Raw genomic sequence first — 19,706 nt, forward strand, 5'->3', positions numbered from 1 at the left:
AACTGGCAAGACTTTTTGCAAATAGATATGCTGCTCTTTTCATCAGATGGCCATGAATGTTGGTATGGCAGAGGGGCAGGCCGTGTGCATAAGGTATAATTCACATTTACCAGTTTCCTGCCCCAGTGCACTGGGAAAGATGATTTCCTTCATATTCTGTGTTGGATGGCTAAGAAAAAGTATCTTTGAGTATCTGCTTGAGAGCTGGTTGTTTTCAACCAGGTCTTGACTGCAAGGAGTAAGTGAAAGAGGAGGTAGGGAATGGGCCAGGGTGCAATGATACTGAGATATCCCTGTTGGCTCCAGTCAAATAGAAAAGAGGCTATGACAGAAACAATTGGCTTTGAGATTTTTTTTTTCCAACTAGGTCATTCCTGGCCTACTGCTTGTATAATATTCACATTGTGGGAAATATGGGGTGCCATAAAACATGATCCTAATCTAGCAAGCATGTGAACAGTTCAGAATATTGAACAGAAACAGGTAGGAGGAAATCTACCAACCTAAGAATGCCATAAAACTATCTTTGATAAAGAGTTCTTAGATATTTGAAGGCAGAGACTGACTATGTATTATTTAATTTTATATCCTCTCAAATTCAAGGAAAAAGACCTTGCCTGTAGTAGGCACTTGTTATGTTTGTTGAAACAAAGTGGCATACTTGTGCAAGAAACCATAGAAGGTATGAAAATTCAAAATCTAAGGAGACCAATGTTTCCAGAAGCCTACTTACAAGATACTTCTAAAGCAATTAACAGTGCAATTGGGATGTTGCAGTGTATGACAGTACTGAAAGAATAGGGAACTTTGATTATTTCTTTTTAAATTTTGTGTGCTACTGAATTTTATAAGCCTTTATTATGTTATACTAAAAACTCACAGATTTAGAGAGCCTTTATAAAGGAAAGGGCAGGGAAAGGAAATGGAAAGAAGACAGGGCTAGCTCCAGAGGGCAGAAAGAGTGGGGATGATTGAGGAGACAGGAGACTTCACTGTGTATTGGGGAAAGAATTTTACAGGAGGAAAAGACTGTGAGTAGCTCGTTTGAAGAGTCAATAGATGAGAAGAGAGGAATTTTAGGACTTCCCTGGTGTCTCAGACAGTAAAGCGTCTGTCTACAATGCGGGAGACCCGGGTTCGATCCCTGGGTTGGGAAGATCCCCTGGAGAAGGAAATGGCAATACACTCCAGGACTATTGCCTGGAAAATCCCATGGGCAGAGGAGCCTGGTAGGCTACAGTCCATGGGGTCGCAAAGAGTCAGACACGACTGAGCGACTTCACTTCACTTCACTTCTGCTATGTTAAGCAAATGCTGTATTGGCCTATTCTCTGAGAAAATTTACTGAGTATGTGTATTAATTTTCAAAGGAAAAATGCACATTATGTGGAAGAGTATGGGGAACTCTCTCTTCTTTAGCATTACCCCATATTAGCAAATTATCATGGATTATTTAATCCCGTGGACAGAGGAGCCTGGTGGGCTGCTGTCAATAGGGTCACAAAAAGATATGCAACTTAGCATATGAAGCAACTTAGCATGCATTGGAGAAGGAAATGGCAACCCACTCCAGAATTCTTGCCTGGAGAATCCCAGGGATGGAGGAGCCTGGTGGGCTGCCGTCTATGGGGTTGCACATAGTCAGACACTACTAAAGCGACTTAGCAGCAGCAGCATTTTATTTTAAAAAATTGTCAATTGTTTCACTTTGGAAGGTACACAGAGTTTGTAGTGGAAAGTAACAGTGGCAAAGAGTTATTTAAGCTACCAAGTCTGAGTGGCTAGGAGCAGTGTACGATATACTAGGGATGGAATGGGGAATCCATCTCCTGCAGGGTGGTTGGCTCATTGTTGTTGCAAGAGAAACAAAGTGAGAACCTAGAACTGGGAATTATATGGCTTAAGGAATGGGGATAAATCATTGGTAGACTCATGAAATCCCCAAAATATACTTCACTGACTTTCAGAATTTCATTCATGTTATTCTTGTTTCATTTAATCATCATACCTTTCAGCAAAGGCATAAATAGGAGATGACTTCTTATGTATTATGATATTGTTAACTGCAATAATTAGCTTCAAAAGTCTTTATTTTCTGTTGTTCATGTATCCTCTGTCTAAAGAATAGAAAATTTATTTGAATGTATTGAACGAATGGGATGTAATTGTTCTGTTCTCCCTTTCTGGATTCATTGAACCAATTCTCTTTTCCCTTTTGAAATATATGGGTATGGGCAGAGAAAGATTCAAACACAGAACAATTCAAGATAAAATCCAAAGCAAAAAGTGATGGTTGCCCTCTTTTACTGGTATTGCCTGACACAGCACATTAGCTAATTTTCACAGGCATATAATTGTTGAAGTTTCCTCTCATTTTGTTGTTGATTGTGCCTTGATGGAACAAGGATGGATTATGTGTGTTCCTCTTCCCTTTCCATTGTTCCCTTCTCCCACTTTAAGAGAGTTGGGGAAAGAAAGGAAAAACTTGAACTCCAGGGTATTTGATTATTATTCCAAAATGGATTTTTGATGGCTTACAAGGATATACTTAATGTCATAAAAGAAAAAATTTAAAATAAGAAAAAAGTTGAGACTTGAGCTAAGATATTGAGAATCAAGCAAGTACAGTTGGGTACAAATGTATGACTTGCACTATGCTGATCTTGCTATGGAAATGAAAGTGAAATATAAAATTTGGTTTCCACTTTTAAATACTATAACATTTAATTGGAAAATGAGACAGACTTCTAGGAAAAGGCAGTACGGATGAGCAGTTAGTATCTTTGGCTGTGGAGCTAAACTATGGTTTTACATCTTTCTCACTTATAATATCTGTGGCTTTGGACAAGATGTTGAACTTCTCTCTGCTCTGTTTGCTCATTTGTAAATTGAGAATATTAGGACCTTACTCACTGAGTGTCTTGGGGGATTAATTTAGAACACCTTAGTCACTTAGCTTATTTTTGTTGTAATAATTCGTGAAGTGGAAGACAGCTACATGTTTTACTCCCTATGAACATATGAAAATAGATGAGAGAAAAAGAGATAAGTCAGTGTGCACTTAGAGTAGCCAGGGCTGGTTTCATGGTATACATTACACTTGAGCTAGACCTTGAAGGGTGAGGCTTTAAATAGGCAAAAGAGGAAAGAGGAACGTAGAGGCATGTCAATCAAGTAGGCAGCAAAACAGAGTATAATGAATGGCAAGACTAGGGGAATTTGTTGTCAAAGGAAATCAATAGTTCAAAAGAACCCTTGTGAGACTTCCGAAAGTGAATACTGTGACAGGAATCTGATCAGAAATCTGTGGATATCTTCAAGTTTCATTTTCACAACTGGCATTAAACTTTGATATTTCCATTTTCTGAAGTATTAAAGGATCCTTGTGGGATTATTTTTAACATCAATTCTGGAGTCACAGCCTGCAAACAACCAGTAAGTGAATGCCACCTATGTTAAAACTAGAGCCACATTTTATCTTTTGTTGAAGACTTTTTAAAACTTTGTACAACCACATTTTAAATCACACTATTATGACCAGAAAACAGATCAGCATTTTCCTCAGTAACACATAATACCTGGATCAGTCTTCAGATACACAGTAAGAATTACTATGGTTGTATTGACGCATTTCTCCTCTGAACTGGTATAGCAGAATTTGACTAGCCAGTAAGTCCTAGTACCAAAAGTTGTGATCTTATCAGTAAGGGATTCAGAAGTACTATTGATGAAGCAGAAGGGGAGAAAGTGAAAAAGATTTGCTTTCAATCAGATGTTCTCAAATGACAAAGGTGACTCCCTTTAGAGAAAGTAATGGTTACCCTGTGTTTTATTTTTACTATTCTCTTGCCTGATTCCTAGAATAGACATAATATTATAAACATTAATATTTAATTCCATATAGTTGGAAATCAAGTAAATAACTTTGAAACAAATGAAAATAGCTTTAAATATGAATCTCACATGGATTTAAATCATTTTAAATTGATTACACAGGTTGGCTACTCTACAAATCTACATTTCTAGATCAATAAGGGGATTTTTTTAAAATGAAGTCATTTAACATTAAAGTATTAAAAGTTGTCTGTTTATTCTTCCACCTAACAAATTACCAAGAATCATGTGCATTTAATTTTGAACTATTAATTCAATCCAAATGAATTCTTTTGCAACTATATATACACTTGCATACACGCACTCAGAGTATTTGCTTACTTCAACTCTCTCGACATCTCAATTTGCTGAGTACGAATTGGACTTGCTAGTGGAGTGAGTTAATACCCAAGGTCTTTGTCTTTTCCCATAGGGAACTTTTTAAAAATCCCTTTGTCAAGCCAAGATATGGAAAGCACTGGGTCAAGGAAAGTAGAGCCATAAGCCAAGATCAGCAGAGCCAACATAAGCAACTAGGGGCCAGTGGGACAGAGAGGAACTAGGGTTCAAGGCAAGGTAGTGTTCATAGGCAGGAAGCTCATTCTGCAATAAACAGTCAGAGGTTGGGAGATACACAGGAACTAGGGCTCCAGGCACAGCAGGCAGGCAGACTCAGACATGAAATATCAGGGCTAAGAGACCTTGGAGCTAAAGCTAACATTTACCCAGGGCAGAGGGACTCACATGTTCTTCCTTTTACCGAAAGAACAAATGACTGCTACTTCGGAGCTTGCACTCCAATGCGAGAAATTCTTCCCACCTGAAAAATCCTACCACTCACCATTGTATGCCAGCTTCTGGAAATATAAGAACGTCAGATCTGAAAAGGTCCTTGGAAATTCTCTTAGCTGATTATCATTTTTTAGAAGAAGAAATGGAGGCTATTGGAAGAATGAACTTATCAAAAAAAAAAAATACAGAAACTTAGAAGACCAGGCCTATAACTTCAGTGTCCTGATCCCAATACTCTTCCCATGCTGTGTTTCTGCCTTGCCTACAACTTGTGCCCTTGAATCAGAAATATGAATGAGAAAAGTATCTTCAGACACTGAGCCAACCAAGCCCTGTTCTAAGGGGATGAAAGAAGTAAAGTAAGTAAGGTTTATGGGCATGCTACATAGTCACAAAGGGAGTTATGTTTATTCACCCTTGATGAAATTCAGTAAAAGACATTTCTATTGGGATTGAGGCTACTTGATGAGACGGTTTGGTAAATCCTGTAACTCTAAATATTTCCTTTTCCACTGGACTTTGTGTCATGTATCCCTAAGAGCCAATTATAGACCAAAGCAACCTCATTGCTTATACTTTTATTCATGAAAACAGTCTCATCTTTGAGTCCTGCTGCTATGCTATTTGTCTTTAGTATAGACAAATAGCTGTGAGCATCACCTCTAAAAAGATTTCCTTTATATGCATTGTAAAACAAGAAACAGTAGTAAGTTTCTCTCTCTCTCAGGCACACATTTTCACCATTTCCAGATAATTAGTATAAGGGTACTTGAGTATTTTCTCCCAGTCTTTTGCCTTCCCCAGTCAATTGTCAATTAGCTTTGGTATCCACTTTCTTTTCTCACAAAATCTTAATCTCTTCAGTTTCCACCAGCTGGGACAACCATTTCCTCTCTCTCTCATCAACTTTTCATCTCCTACTGAATCTTACTGGAAGAAATACATTTTTCCTTCCTGCCTTTAGCTTCATAATAGTTTGCTCTCAACTATAATTTATGATTCATTCCAGTGGTTGTATCAACTCATTAAGAAAATGATGGCAAGAGGGTTCCTCTTTAGAAAGATGTGGGGAAATAGCTGCACAAAACTACTCTGGAATGTCAAGGCTGCTTTCTTTTTCAGATATATATAAATGGGAAGGCAACATTTTCTCTAATAGATTGAACATTATATTAACATATTAGAAGACATGGATTATTTTTTTCATTATTGAAGCTGGACATTATTTTACCTCAGGAAATTCAGTTTATTTCTGTCCAATCCATTCACTTTGAGACTGTAATCACAGTGAAATCAAGAACCCTGGAGCTTTCATCAATATAGTTTGGGCTACAAATGTTACTTAGCATATTAGATGATTGATAGGAGAGGCCAGTGTGAGCAATGAAGAACTATCTTATGACTCAACCACACCTGAGCTGTTTTGTGTGTGTATGTATGTGTGTGTAATTTTTCAAAGTGGAGGGATATGTTTTTGTTCAACTCAAGAAAATCACATCCCTAGATTGGTGGTTCTCAATTTTTTCCTTTTTTAAAAAAAATTTAATATAAATTTATTTATTTTAAACTTTTTCCTTTTTTAACACTGGACAGATGACATTCAATATCAGGTACTCTTAATGGGGATTCCCCATATGCAAGTTATTACTCCATTCTTTCTCTTTCACTCAAGAAAAGGCATAGTTGAATTCATAGAAGTGTGACATTAATATAATGATAACTTCAGCTCTGCTATAAGTTGTTGAGGAAATAATTTACAAACTTCACTGTATTTTAGAACAAACTTCTTAAAATGTGTCTCACAAGTGAAAGAACAAGACACATACCCCTATGTTTTGTGTGTCTTAACGTTAATGTTACAAGCATGTGATTGGAGCATGTGATCAGGACACTCAGCACCTCATGTGCAAATAAGTAAAAGGTGTGTGCCCTAATTATGCACTCTCTTCTGAAGGAATAAAGCTCTTGAAAGTTGAAGCTACAAGCTTAAGTACATAAAGCACAGCAGGAAGGTGAGTGGCTTTTACAATGGCATCACAAATATCCACTCCTCCTTTCATCTCATCTTGTAAAGGTCAAATCTAAGTGTGAGCCCAGGGAAGAAAGGAGAACTTTCATTTGTTAGCAGTAACAGGAATAGAAATTTTAGCTTTAACTCCTTGGAGGAAAGTAAAATTAACTTGATCATTCAGGCCTAAGATATATTGCTTGCAGGTTTTGGTGGTGGAACTTTATACAACTGGTTAATAGGATAGACTGATATGGTAAAGAATCACCTCTGGTTCTAAACGAAGAGAAATACTGGTCAAAATAAAACAAAGATTGTACATGCTTAGCTCAGCATGATAGCAAGTAGGGGAAATTCCTAAGCTTTAGAAATGAAAAGGGAACTCAAACCCAGAAAAGGGAGCATAAACTAAAGCTAAATACAGCCTGAGGATATCAGGATCAGATAAGCACCTTAAAAGTCTAAGCGCTTGAGCTCAGGGTCAGACCATAGAACCACAGATCTGTGTGAAGTGCGCAGCTAGAACTGAAATCCCAGCAAAAATCTCGAAGCTTGAATGATCTATGAAGCCTGAAACTCTAGTTCCTGAAACAAGAACTAGAAAATTCTGCACATTGGTCTAGGAAAGTGGCCAGGAAATTTCCATTCTGTCCAGGGTCATGGCCATGAATGAAGAGACACTCCAGAGAAATCGGAACTCTAAACTTGTCCCAAACATAGACGTGGACTTTAAATTCACACAACCCACATGCGGTGGGAACCCCCAAGCTAAGAAACTAACAGAAACACTGTTTCCAAACCAGTGAAACTTGTAAGGACTTGGCAGAGGCAAACTTGGAGCCACTCTGAGGGAATGCCTCCACAGCCCTCACCACCCACGGCTCCCAAAGAAAACAATCCTTACGGTAGATGCAAATACAGTGACAAAATTACAAACCTCACAAGAAAATTAACCGCCATGCGTGTGTTTCCACTGGCACAGATAGAAAATATTGCATCCCAAGAAATAGAGATAATAGGGCAATTTAAAAGAGACAGTAAAAGAGGTTTGTTGACATTGTTTAAAGTGAAAAACAAAGAATGAAGAACAACTGTATGGAAAAAGTAAAGCCTTGCTGGTTATCTGTGGCCTTTGTAAAGTCCATAGTCCCTCACAGGATGGGGGGAAGGGCAGATCTCAACAAAGAAATTGAAAATCAAATTTTTGCCCTTGAGAAATTCTTAGGAAGTCCAGGAACGGGGAGATTAAGATGTGTGGCCAAAATTAAGTAGATATTATCATTCCAGTCTTACCTGCAATTCTCTCACAGTAGATAATTCAGCCTCTGGTTCTTTTAAAGTTGTCCCAGAGCAATTATATGGATTTGAAATGCGAAACAGAACCTCTTTGGGATAGCAAGAGACAGACTTCCCTGGTGGCTCAGACAGTAAAGCGTCTGTCTACAATGCGGGAGACCCGGGTTCGATCCCTGGGTTGGGAAGATCCCCTGGAGGAGGAAATGGCAATCCACTCCAGGACTATTGCCTGGAAAATCCCATGGACACAGGAGCCTGGTAGACTACAGTCCATGGAATCCCGAAGAGTCTGACACGACTGAGTGACTTCACTTCATTTAGCATAGACAATTCAGTGATTAGGGTGCTGACTTTAGTTTTGAAAACAAAAAGATTGAGATCTCTTAGAACATGTATATGCCTTGCATTATATTTAATTTATTTAATACTGTGTATTGTCCTTCACCTCTTCCTCTTTCTACTCACAGATATAAACTTCTTGAGAACATAGACTTTTTAAGCTTTTAACAGCTATATTTAGCTGAATTTTACATATCATACAATTCACCCATGTATCACTCATTGGCTCTTAGTAAACTTATACATTTGTGTAGCCATCATCACACTACAACTTTAAAACACTGCCATTATTTCCCAAGAGTTTCTTCCTTTGGGTTTTCAGTCAAACCCTGACCCCAGCCATAAGTGATTACTGATGTGCTTTGGTTTTTACAGTCATGTGTTCTCTAAAAATTTAATATAAATGGAATCATACAATATATAGTCTTTTGTATCTGGCTTCTTTAACTCAGCCTAATGATTTTGAATTTTATTCATATTGTAGGATGTATCAATAGCCATCCACATGCTGACTGAAATTTGAGTTGTTTTGGGCTTTTACAAATAAAGCTGTTATAGGGAGGTAGTTTGAGATAATAATGTAGGAAGATCCTGAGTTCATCTCCTCTCACAGGCACATTGAATCTACAGCTACATATGGAATAGTTTTCTCTGAAAAAGTTGTGAAAGCTAACTAAGGAACTCCTTTATGTTTCACAAATGAGAAAAAGGCAGGCAGGGAAGGCTGAGATACAAACTCACCATAAATTCTGGTTCAAGTGTGGCAACTCACGGTAGGGAAGAGAGCTCACCAACCTGCAGCTTCTTCCCAAAGAGTGACAGATTCATGCCCCACACAGCAGTCATCACAACTTAAGGTCTTAAGGTGCACCTAAGAGATGAATCCCCATAACATCTGACTTTGAAAACCAACAGGGCTTATGTCCCCGAGACCCAAAAGGCTGTAGCAAACTGAGAAGCAGCTCTTAAAGCACTCATATGCAGACTCACTCACCCCAGGGCCTAGCAGAGATGAAGCTTTTGAAAAGCATCCAGCTTTTATGTGAGATTTATTTGTTAATCTTTTTTTAATTTAAATTTATTTATTTTAAACATTTTATTTATTTTTGTTTTAATTTTTATTTTTACTTTATTTTGCTTTACAATACTGTATTGGTTTTGCCATACATCTACATGAATCTGCCACAGGTGTACACGTGTTCCCCATCCTGAATCCCCCTCCCTCCTCCCTCCCTGCACCATCCCTCTGGGTCATCCCAGTGCACCAGCCCCAAGCATCCAGTATCCTGCATCAAACCTGGACTGGCGATTCATTTCATATATGATAATATACATGTTTCAATGCCATTCTCCAAAATCATCCCACCCTTTCCCTCTCCCACAGAGTCCAAAAGACTGTTCTATACATCTGTGTCTCTTTTGCTGTCTTGCATACAGGGTTATCGTTACCATCTTTCTAAATTCCATATATATGTGTTAGCATACTGTATTGGCGTTTTTCTTTTTGGCTTACTTCACTCTGTATAATAGGCTCCAGTTTCATCCACCTCATTAGAACTGATTCAAATGTATTCTTTTTAATGGCTGAATAATGCTCCATTGTGTATATGTACCACTGCTTTCTTATCCATTCATCTGCTGATGGACATCTAGGTTGCTTCCATGTCCTGGCTGCTATAAACAGTGCTGTGATGAACATTGGGGTACATGTGTCTCTTTCAATTCTGGTTTCTTTGGTGTGTATGCCCAGCAGTGGGATTGCTGGGTCATAGGGAAGTTCTATTTCCAGTTTTTTAAGGAATCTCCACACTGTTCTCCATAGTGGCTGTACTAGTTTGCATTCCCAGCAACAGTGTAAGAGGGTTCCTTTTCTCCACACCCTCTCCAGCATTTATTGCTTGTAGACTTTTGGATCGCAGCCATTCTGACTGGTGTGAAATGGTACCTCATTGTGGTTTTGATTTGTATTTCTCTGATAATGAGTGATGTTGAACATCTTTTCTTGTGTTTGTTAGCCATCTGTATGTCTTCTTTGGAGAAATCTCTGTTTAGTTCTTTGGCCAATATTTTGATTGGGCTGTTTATTTTTCTGGAATTGAGCTGCAGGAGCTGCTTGTATATTTTTGAGATTAATTCTTTGTCAGTTGCTTTGTTTGCTATTATATTTTACCATTCTGAAGGCTGTCTTTTCACCTTGCTTATAGTTTCCTTCATTGTGCAAAAGCTTTTAGGTTTAATTAGGTCCCATTTGTTTATTTTTCTTTTTATTTCTATTACTCTGGGATGTGGGTCATAGAGGATCCTGCTGTGATTTATGTCAGAGAGTGTTTTGCCTATGTTTTCCTCTAAGAGTTTTATAGTTTCTGGTCTTACATTTAGATCTTTAATCCATTTTGAGTTTATTTTTGTGTATGGTGTTAGAAAGTGTTCTAGTTTCATTCTTTTACAGGTGGTTGACCAGTTTTCCCAGCACCACTTGTTAAAGAGATTGTCTTTTCTCCATTGTATATTCTTGTCTCCTTTGTCAATGATAAGGTGTCCATAGGTGCATGGATTTATCTCTGGGCTTTCTATTTTGTTCCATTGATCTTTATTTCTGTCTTTGTGCCAGTACTATACTGTCTCAATGACTGTGGCTTTGTAGTAGAGCCTGAAGTCAGGCAGGTTGATTCCTCCAGTTCCATTCTTCTTTCTCAAGATCGCTTTGGCTATTCAAGGTTTTTTGTATTTCCATACAAATTGTGAAATTATTTGTTCTAGCTCTGGGAAAGCACCAGTGTTCTAGGGACAAAGGCAGTAGGGTGCTATTCTTACACTCTCTTTCCCTGCTAAAGCTGAAAGGCACTATTTTTTTTTTTTCCTTTTCTCAGTGGGTGCCATCTTTGCACTTTCCCTCTGCCTGCTACAGAATACCAGTGTCTCCCAGAGGGGAGGTTTCACGTGCGTCTGGTACTCCAGTTTTCACATCTGACACCTTGCTTTTGGAAGCTGCTTCCAGTGGATACCTCTATATCACTTGGCTCGGGGGGTCAGTGGGGCTTACACTTGAATATCCCAAAGGGCTGTAACCAATAGAGAAAGAAGTCTTAAACAGCTACCACTCTCAGGGCACAAGAAGACACAAAAGACCCAGGAGTTCAATTTTTCCATGAAAGAGGCCTGTTAGTTTATCATCATGGCTGCAGTCTGAGGAGCAGTCTTCTAATTAAACACACCTTTTTAGAAAAGGCAGAGGAACCAGAGATCAAATTGCCAACATCCGCTGGATCATGGAAAAAGCAAGAGAGTTCCAGAAAACCATCTATTTCTGCTTTATTGACTATGCCAAAGCCTTTGACTGTGTGGATCACAATAAACTGTGGAAGATTCTGAGAGAGATGGGAATACCAGACCACCTGAGCTGCCTCTTGAGAAATCTATATGCAGGTCAGGAAGCAACAGTTAGAACTGGACATAGAACAACAGACTGGTTCCAAATAGGAAAAGGAGTGTGTCAAGGCTGTATATTGTCACCCTGCTTATTTAACTTATATGCAGAGTACATCATGAGAAATGCTGGACTGGAAGAAGCACAAGCTGGAATCAAGATTGCCAGGAGAAATATCAGTAACCTCAGATATGCAGATGACACCACCCTCATGGCAGAAAGTGAAGAGGAACTAAAAAGCCTCTTGATGAAAGTGAAAGAGGAGAGTGAAACAGTTGGCTTAAAGCTCAACATTCAGAAAACGAAGATCATGACATCCGGTCCCATCACTTCATGGCAGATAGATGGGGAAACAGTGGAAACAGTGTCAGACTTTACTTTTTTGGGCTCCAAAATCACTGCAGATGGTGACTGCAGCCATGAAATTAAAAGACGCTTACTCCTTGGAAGAAAAGTTATGACCAACCTAGACAGCATATTCAAAAGCAGAGACATTACTTTGCCGACTAAGGTCCGTATAGTCAAGGCTATGGTTTTTCCTGTGGTCATGTATGGATGTGAGAGTTGGACTGTGAAGAAGGCTGAGCACTGAAGAATTGATGCTTTTGAACTGTGATGTTGGAGAAGATTCTTGAGAGTCCCTTGGACTGCAAGGAGATCCAGTCAGTCCATTCTGAAGGAGATCAACCCTGGGATTTCTTTGGAAGGAATGTTGCTAAAGCTGAAACTCCAGTACTTTGGCCACCTCATGCAAAGAGTTGACTCATTGGAAAAGACTCTGATGCTGGGAGGGATTAGGGGCAGAAGGAGAAAGGGACGACTGAGGATGAGATGGCTGGATGGCATCACTGACTCGATGGACGTAAGTCTGAGTGAACTCCGGGAGTTGGTGATGGACAGGGAGGCCTGGCGTGCTGCGAATCATGGGGTCACAAAGAGTCGGACACGACTGAGCAACTGAACTGAACTGAACTGAAAGGCTGACTACAAACCTTTCCAGAGATCTCAGAGGACTGGCACTGTCTTTGCCCTCTCCTTCTTTCACATCCCAGAGCACCAGTATCTTTCAGAAGGGAATTCTTTCTTGTAACTGGTTTCCCAGAGTTTACATCTGCTGCTTTGGTTTTTGCAGCTGTTACCAGGAAATGCCCCTTGATCATCCAATTCTGGGAGTTAGAGAACTTGCGACCCTGAATCCCATGGGATTGTAATAATTGAATAGAAGATTATCGACAGACTACCACCCCCAGAGCATTGCACAGACAACAGACTGGAACTCATCCCATCTTTCAGTGAAAGAGGCATACTTGCTATGCCTGGGGCTTCAGCTTCAGGTTTGGCTCACACCTAAAGGCTCTGGAGGTATTCCCAGGGAATGCAGGCTAGGGAACATCATCTATGTGCTCTCCCTCTGTCTCAGTCCAGCTCACTCATGTCTCCCAGTAAGGAGCTTATAGATTCATCTGGAACCCCAGGTTTCCCCAGCAGACACCACCAGATTGCCTAACTCTGGTGGCTAGCGGGAATTACACTTGTAGGTCCACAGGACTGTTATATACCCATACTTTAAAAGCTGCTACTTGAGAGTCTGAGTTCCAAATAGCCTGAATCTAAGTGCTAACAATGGTATTCCCCTTTGGGACACTGATAAGACTTGGCATATCCAAAATTACTAGGAGCTATTAAAAATGATGAAGGTGAAAGAGGAGAGTGAAAAACCTGGCTTAAAACTCAACATTCAAAAAACTAAGACCATGGCATCTGGTCCCAACACTTCATGGCAAATAGATGGGGAAACAATGAAAAGTGTGACAGACTTTATTTTCTTGGTCTCCAAAATCACTACGGACAGTGACTGCAGCCATGAAATTAAAAGACACTTGCTCCTTGGAAGAAAAGCTATGACAAACCTAGATAGCATATTAATAAATCAGAGACATCACTTTGCCAACAAAGGCTAAAGCTATGGCTTGATATAGTCAAAGCTATGGTTTTTCCAGCAGTCATGTACTGATGTGGGATTTGAACCATAAAGAAGGCTGAGCGTTGAAGAATTGATGCTTTCAAACTGTGATGTTGGAGAAGACTCTTGAGAGTCCCTTGGACTGCAAGGAGATCAAACCAATCAATCCTAAAGGAAATCAACCCTGAATATTCATTGGAAGGACTGATGCTGAAGCTCCAATACTTTGCCCACCTGATATGAAGAGCCAACTCATTGGAAAAGACCCTGATGTGGGGAAAGATTGAAGGCAGGAGGAGAAGGGGATGACAGAGGATGAGATAGTTGGATGGCATCACTGACTCAGTGGACATGAGTTTAAACAAAGGCCAGTAGCTGGTGAAGGACACTGAAGCCTGGCGTGATGCAGTCCAAGGGGTGGCAGAGTTGGCTATGATTGAGTGACTGAGTGACTGAACAACAACTAAAAATATAATAGACTGCTTGGACAAGTGAAAGGTTTGAGAGACGAATAAAAACTAGGGCAAGAAGAACAACAAGGTTCATTCCTACATGAGGCCACCACTTCAAGACTGGAAGCAGTGGTTGTTCTAGCATGGGGATGACCCAGAGAGATGTTATGGGGAGGGAGGTGGGAGGGGGGTTCATGTTTGGGAACGCATGTAAGAATTAAAGATATTAAAATTTAAAAATTTTTTTAAAAAAGAAATCAACACAAAGGCTGAAGGAAAATAAAGAAACAGAAGAATATGTTTCAAGCAAAATAACAAAATAAAATCTCAGGAAAAAAAAAAAACCTTAATAAAGTGGAGATAAGTAATTTACCTGATAAAGAATTCAAAGTAATGGTCATAAAAATACTCACCAAATTTGGGAGAAGAATTGATAAGTACAAGATGAGAACTTTAACAAAGAGATAAAGAATGTAAGGAAGTAACAAACAGAAGTCACAGAGCTGAAGAATACAGTAACTGAAGTGAAAAATACACTAGAGGAGTTCAATAGCAGATTAAAGCAAAGAAAGGATAAGTGACCCTGAATACAAGGCAATAGAGTCATCCAATCAAAGCAGCAAATGGAAAAAGAATTGAGAAAAAAGTGAAGATAAGTTTAAGACATTTATGTGATAACATCAAACAGGCTAACATTTTGCATCATAGGGAGTCCCAGAAGATTGAGAGAAAAGGCGACACAAATTATTTGAATAAATAATGACTAAAAACTTCCCTAACTTGGGAAAAATAACACTGATATGAGTGTTTGAGTACAAGTCTTTATATAGACATAGGCTTTCATATGGAGTGGTTGGATCACATACAGATGTTCAAATTGCTAAGAAGCTATAGATTAATTTTAACTACCTAGAATTTTATATAAATAGAATCACAAAACATGTACCCTTTTGTTTGACCTCTTTAACTTAGTATAATTGTTTTGAAATTTTGAAACTCATTTGTTGTGCTATTTATCAGTAGTTCATCCTTGATAAATATTTTTTGTATGGATGTACCAGAGTATCCTTTCATCTATTCTTTCAAACATTTGGACTGTTTCCAGCTTTTGGCTATCACAAATAAAGCTGTTATGAACATCCATCTCTAAGTCTTTGTATGAACATATGTTTTGTTAACTAGTCTAGACTTAAACTGATAGAGAAATTGCCAGTAATACAGACTGAACCTAAAAGGGAGATATGTCTAAAGCCATTACCTTGTGAATAGCACAAAACATTGAGAAAGAGTTATTTTTATGTTGATGGTCTTCAACCTACTGTAAAATCCTCTCTAGATATAAATATGAGTTGATCATCTCTGCTAGTAAGGAATGATTTTGAAAACATCTGGAGGCAAAACAATACAGTAGCAAATGGAAATAGTAGATAGGAGTTTGCATATGCACATAAGCCAAATTTTAGAAAAGCCTGGAGAGACTCTGTTTCAGGTAATTTGCTCAATCAACGCTGAGATCCCTCCCAGGCCTTTTGAGAGAAGAGGTGCCCACAACCTGGCGCATATTGATTCTCACTATCTGGCACAAGAGCTGATCATTTTGGGACTCTCCTCAGAGTATTGTGTAGGATAATTGGCCTGTTTTCCTCTTTTGGCTGTTAACAGAGGCTTCAGGATATTTGCTCAGCATTTGAAGAATCTAGGCTGCTGAAACATGTCTCTTGCATTTATTTAACAAAAACCTGTCTGATGGGAGAGTAAAAATATTTCCAGGAGAAATCGCTGCAATAGTCAGTACCCATTAAGTAGTATCAAGGAAAAGGCAGATACTGTCATTTTTGATAGATCACTTCAAGGAGGCACCTTTTTGCACATTGCTATAATTTTCTTTTTCTATTAAAATCAAACCAGGCCTGAGTACCCACATGCTGTGCTGTGTGCTGCATTTAGTCGCTCAGTCATGTCCAACTCTTTGCGAGTCCATGGACTGTAGCCTGCCAGACTCCTCAGTCCATGGGGATTCTCCAGGCCAGAATACTGGAGTGGGTTGCCATGCCCTCCTCCAGGGGATCTTCCCAACCCAGGGATTGAACCCAGGTCTCCCACATTGCAGGCAGACTCTTTACTGTCTGAGCCACCAGGGAAGCTGAAGAATACTAGAGTGGGTAACTTGTCCCTTCTCCAGGGGATCTTCCCACCCAGGATTCGAACTGGGGTCTCCTGCATTGCAGGTGGATACTCACAAAAAAAAGGTATTTTATTTGATATATTGTTTCAACATAGCCCAAAGGAATGACAACTAGAGTTTATTTGTATAAATGTATATTCTGGTAGTTTTAGCAACTAGGATCCTTATAACAATGCTTATCAGTCTCTGGATCTTTTGGTATCTACTGTGACATTCTGTAATACCTTCAATATCATGGAAATGAAGAACAATAAACCATAAAAAGACCCTATGTTCAGATTTAGAGAAGAAAGGGCCTGCTTGGATGAATCACACCTACTCTAGAATCCAGGAAATATTTATAGACTATTGATAAGAAAAGAGTATTCCCCCTTAAAACTCATAAATAAGAGGACAAGAGATTGACAGGGTCAAATATTAATAAACACTTATCTATCTAATTTGACACATAGGATTATGTCTCAAACTTTACTTGTTGAAAGACCAAGCCTTGGAAGGAAAACACAACCATAATAAATTCGGATGGGACTTTCGAATTCACCAAGTATTTTTATAGAGATTATCTTATCTGAGCCTCCAAAGTATTATTACCACTCTTACTACATATATGAGAAATCCGTTTGTAAAAAGTTTGGTAATCTACCCAGGGCCATATAGTCTACTATTTAATGATAGATCCAAACAAGGATTCAAATCTCTTAGCTATACAAAGTGAAGTGAAGTCGTTCAGTCGTGTCTGACTCTTTGCAACCTCATGGACTGTAGCCTACCAGGCTCCTCTGTCCATGGGATTTTCCAGGCAATAGTCCTGGAGTAGATTGCCATTTCCTTCTCCAGGGGATCTTCCCAACCCAGGGATCGAACCCGGGTCTCCCGCATTGTAGACAGACACTTTACTGTCTGAGCCACCAGGGAAGTCAGCTATACAAAGCTGTCTTCTATTTTTCACTCAAGCTTGTATCACAAAATGCATGTTCAAAGAAACAATTAATAATAATCTTGTTTCAGATTTGTGTTAGACATATATTAATATAAAACAATGTTGATATAAAAGCTTTTGACAATAATTGAATTATCCCAAAGGTCCATGACATGTCATTTTGCTGAGAGAGAAGTTTGCATTATAAAAATCGAAAGAGACACATGTACCCCAATGTTCATCACAGCACTGTTTCTAATAGCCAGGACATGGAAGCAACCTAGATGTCCATCAGCAGATGAATGGATAAGAAAGCTGTGGTACATATACACAATGGAGTATTACTCAGCCATTAAAAAGAATTCATTTGAATCAGTTCTAATGAGGTGGATGAAACTGGAGCCGATTATACAGAGTGAAGTAAGCCAGAAAGAAAAACACCAATACAGTATGCTGCTGCTGCTAAGTCGCTTCAGTCATGTCCAACTCTGTGCGACCCCAGAGACAGCAGCCCACCAGGTTCCGCCGTCCCTGGGATTCTCCAGGCAAGAACACTGGAGTGGGTTGCCATTTCCTTCTCCATTGCGTGAAAGTGAAAGGTGAAAGTGAAGTCGCTCAGTCGCGACCCCATGGACTGCAGCCCCCCAGGCTCCTCCATCCATGGGATTTTCCAGGCAAGAGTACTGGAGTGGGGTGCCATTGTCTTCTCCCCCAATACAGTATACTAATGCATATATATGGAATTTAGAAAGAAGATAATGATAACCCTGTATGCGAGACAGCAAAAGAGACACAGATGTATAGAACAGTCTTTTGGACTCTGTGGGAGAGGGTGAGGGCAGGATGATATGGGAGAATGGCATTGAAACATGTAAAATATCATATGTGAATTTTTAAAAAAAACATTTTTCCCTATCATTAAAATTTATTTGAATAAAAGATGGTAACTGATCTATGTGTCATAGCCAAATTTCCCTATTAGAAATATAATCTCATCACATGTAGTCACTTACTGCCCTGTGTAATCCTAAATCATTTTTAAAATAAACCTTAAGAATTTGAATTTCTTTAGAATTATTGATGAAAAATTTCTTCAGTATTCCTTAAAAAATAAAATAAAAAGACCAATATTTGGTAACAAGTTACTTATTATGGTTAAGCCCAGCCTATCACCCAGCATCCATGTATCTATGAGGTTTTCTCAATTTCCTCTTTGTCACAGTGTAGACACTAACTCCAATTAAAACTGTTTCTTGGTGTAAATGGTCCTCAAAGCAAGCCATCTGCTAGTCATGATTAAATAGAAAGGTTTTCAGAAAGTAATGGTTCTTGGAACATGGAAGTTTTGGATCAATTTAAGAATAGAAAGGAGAAATTGTCCGTAGCTCAGAGTGATTGTGGGAACAACTTTACCATGTACTCTTCAAGGAAAAATATTCTTGAAATTGCTTCATCTAATGTTCCAACCAGGGCAAAAATTGCATGCTATAGAGAAAGTGATATATTATGATTTATGAGTTGGGGGATTCCTTTGTCAGGAATGTCAAGATGCTGCTCTCTATACCATTCTTCCGTTACTTATCTACTTTGTAAGAAGAAAATATAATCAAAAGACTGTTCCATAATGGCATTGAAACATGTACAATATCATATATGAAACGAGTCGCCAGTCCAGGTTCGATACATGATACTGGATGCTTGGGGCTGGTGCACTGAGACGACCCAGAGGGATGGTGTGGGGAGGGAGGAGGGAGGGGGGTTCAGGATGGGGAACACGTGTATACCTGTGGCGGATTCATGTTGATGTATGGCAAAACCGATACAATTTTGTAAAGTAATTAACCTCCAATTAAAATAAATAAATTTATATTAAAAAATAGAATCAATGTCAGCATAAAATAACTGCTTATACAGTTGATGATACATTTATAATTAAAACATTTTCAGCTATAATCAAAGATGCATAGTAAAAAGCTACAGTATTGCCTAGAATTATTTAAGTACTATAGGTGACACAAAGAGATTGAAGATATGGTTAGGCTGAGTTTTTGCTCCATTAACTTTCTATAGATATTTTTGTAATTACAAAATTCTTCTTTGATATGTAGTATCCAATTTTTCTTAGAATATGCAATAATCAGAACAAAATTTCCCTATTTAGTCTCAGTAATAGTGGATAGTCTATATTTCTCAATCAAAAATTAACTTATACTTTGATTAATGTTAACTTCAAAGGCAAGTCCAAGTAAGCAGTTATTAATATTCTCAAACAAGGAAAATAAAAGAGGATTCTATTTGACTTTTTCATGTTAGTTCATAACAGGGAAGCAGTAAAAATCAGCAGTTCTAAAAACTTGGTAACTTTCTTTACTTTTACATTTTTTGATATTATATTGACTTTTAAAATTTCCCAGAAGCCCTTGTAACCATTTAAAAATTTTCTCATTTACAG

The 19,706-nt window shown here is 38.7% G+C and overlaps 1 protein-coding gene across 1 annotated transcript in view; it reads left to right on the plus strand.

The window, feature by feature from the left end:
* The window catches only part of IL1RAPL2 (interleukin 1 receptor accessory protein like 2), a 1,194,055-nt gene that overhangs the window by 1,123,057 nt on the left and 51,292 nt on the right, over nt 1-19,706 (plus strand). The window lies entirely within an intron of this gene.

The sequence above is a fragment of the Ovis canadensis genome, chromosome X, assembly GCF_042477335.2.
Source record: "Ovis canadensis isolate MfBH-ARS-UI-01 breed Bighorn chromosome X, ARS-UI_OviCan_v2, whole genome shotgun sequence".
Taxonomy (NCBI): domain Eukaryota; kingdom Metazoa; phylum Chordata; class Mammalia; order Artiodactyla; family Bovidae; genus Ovis; species Ovis canadensis.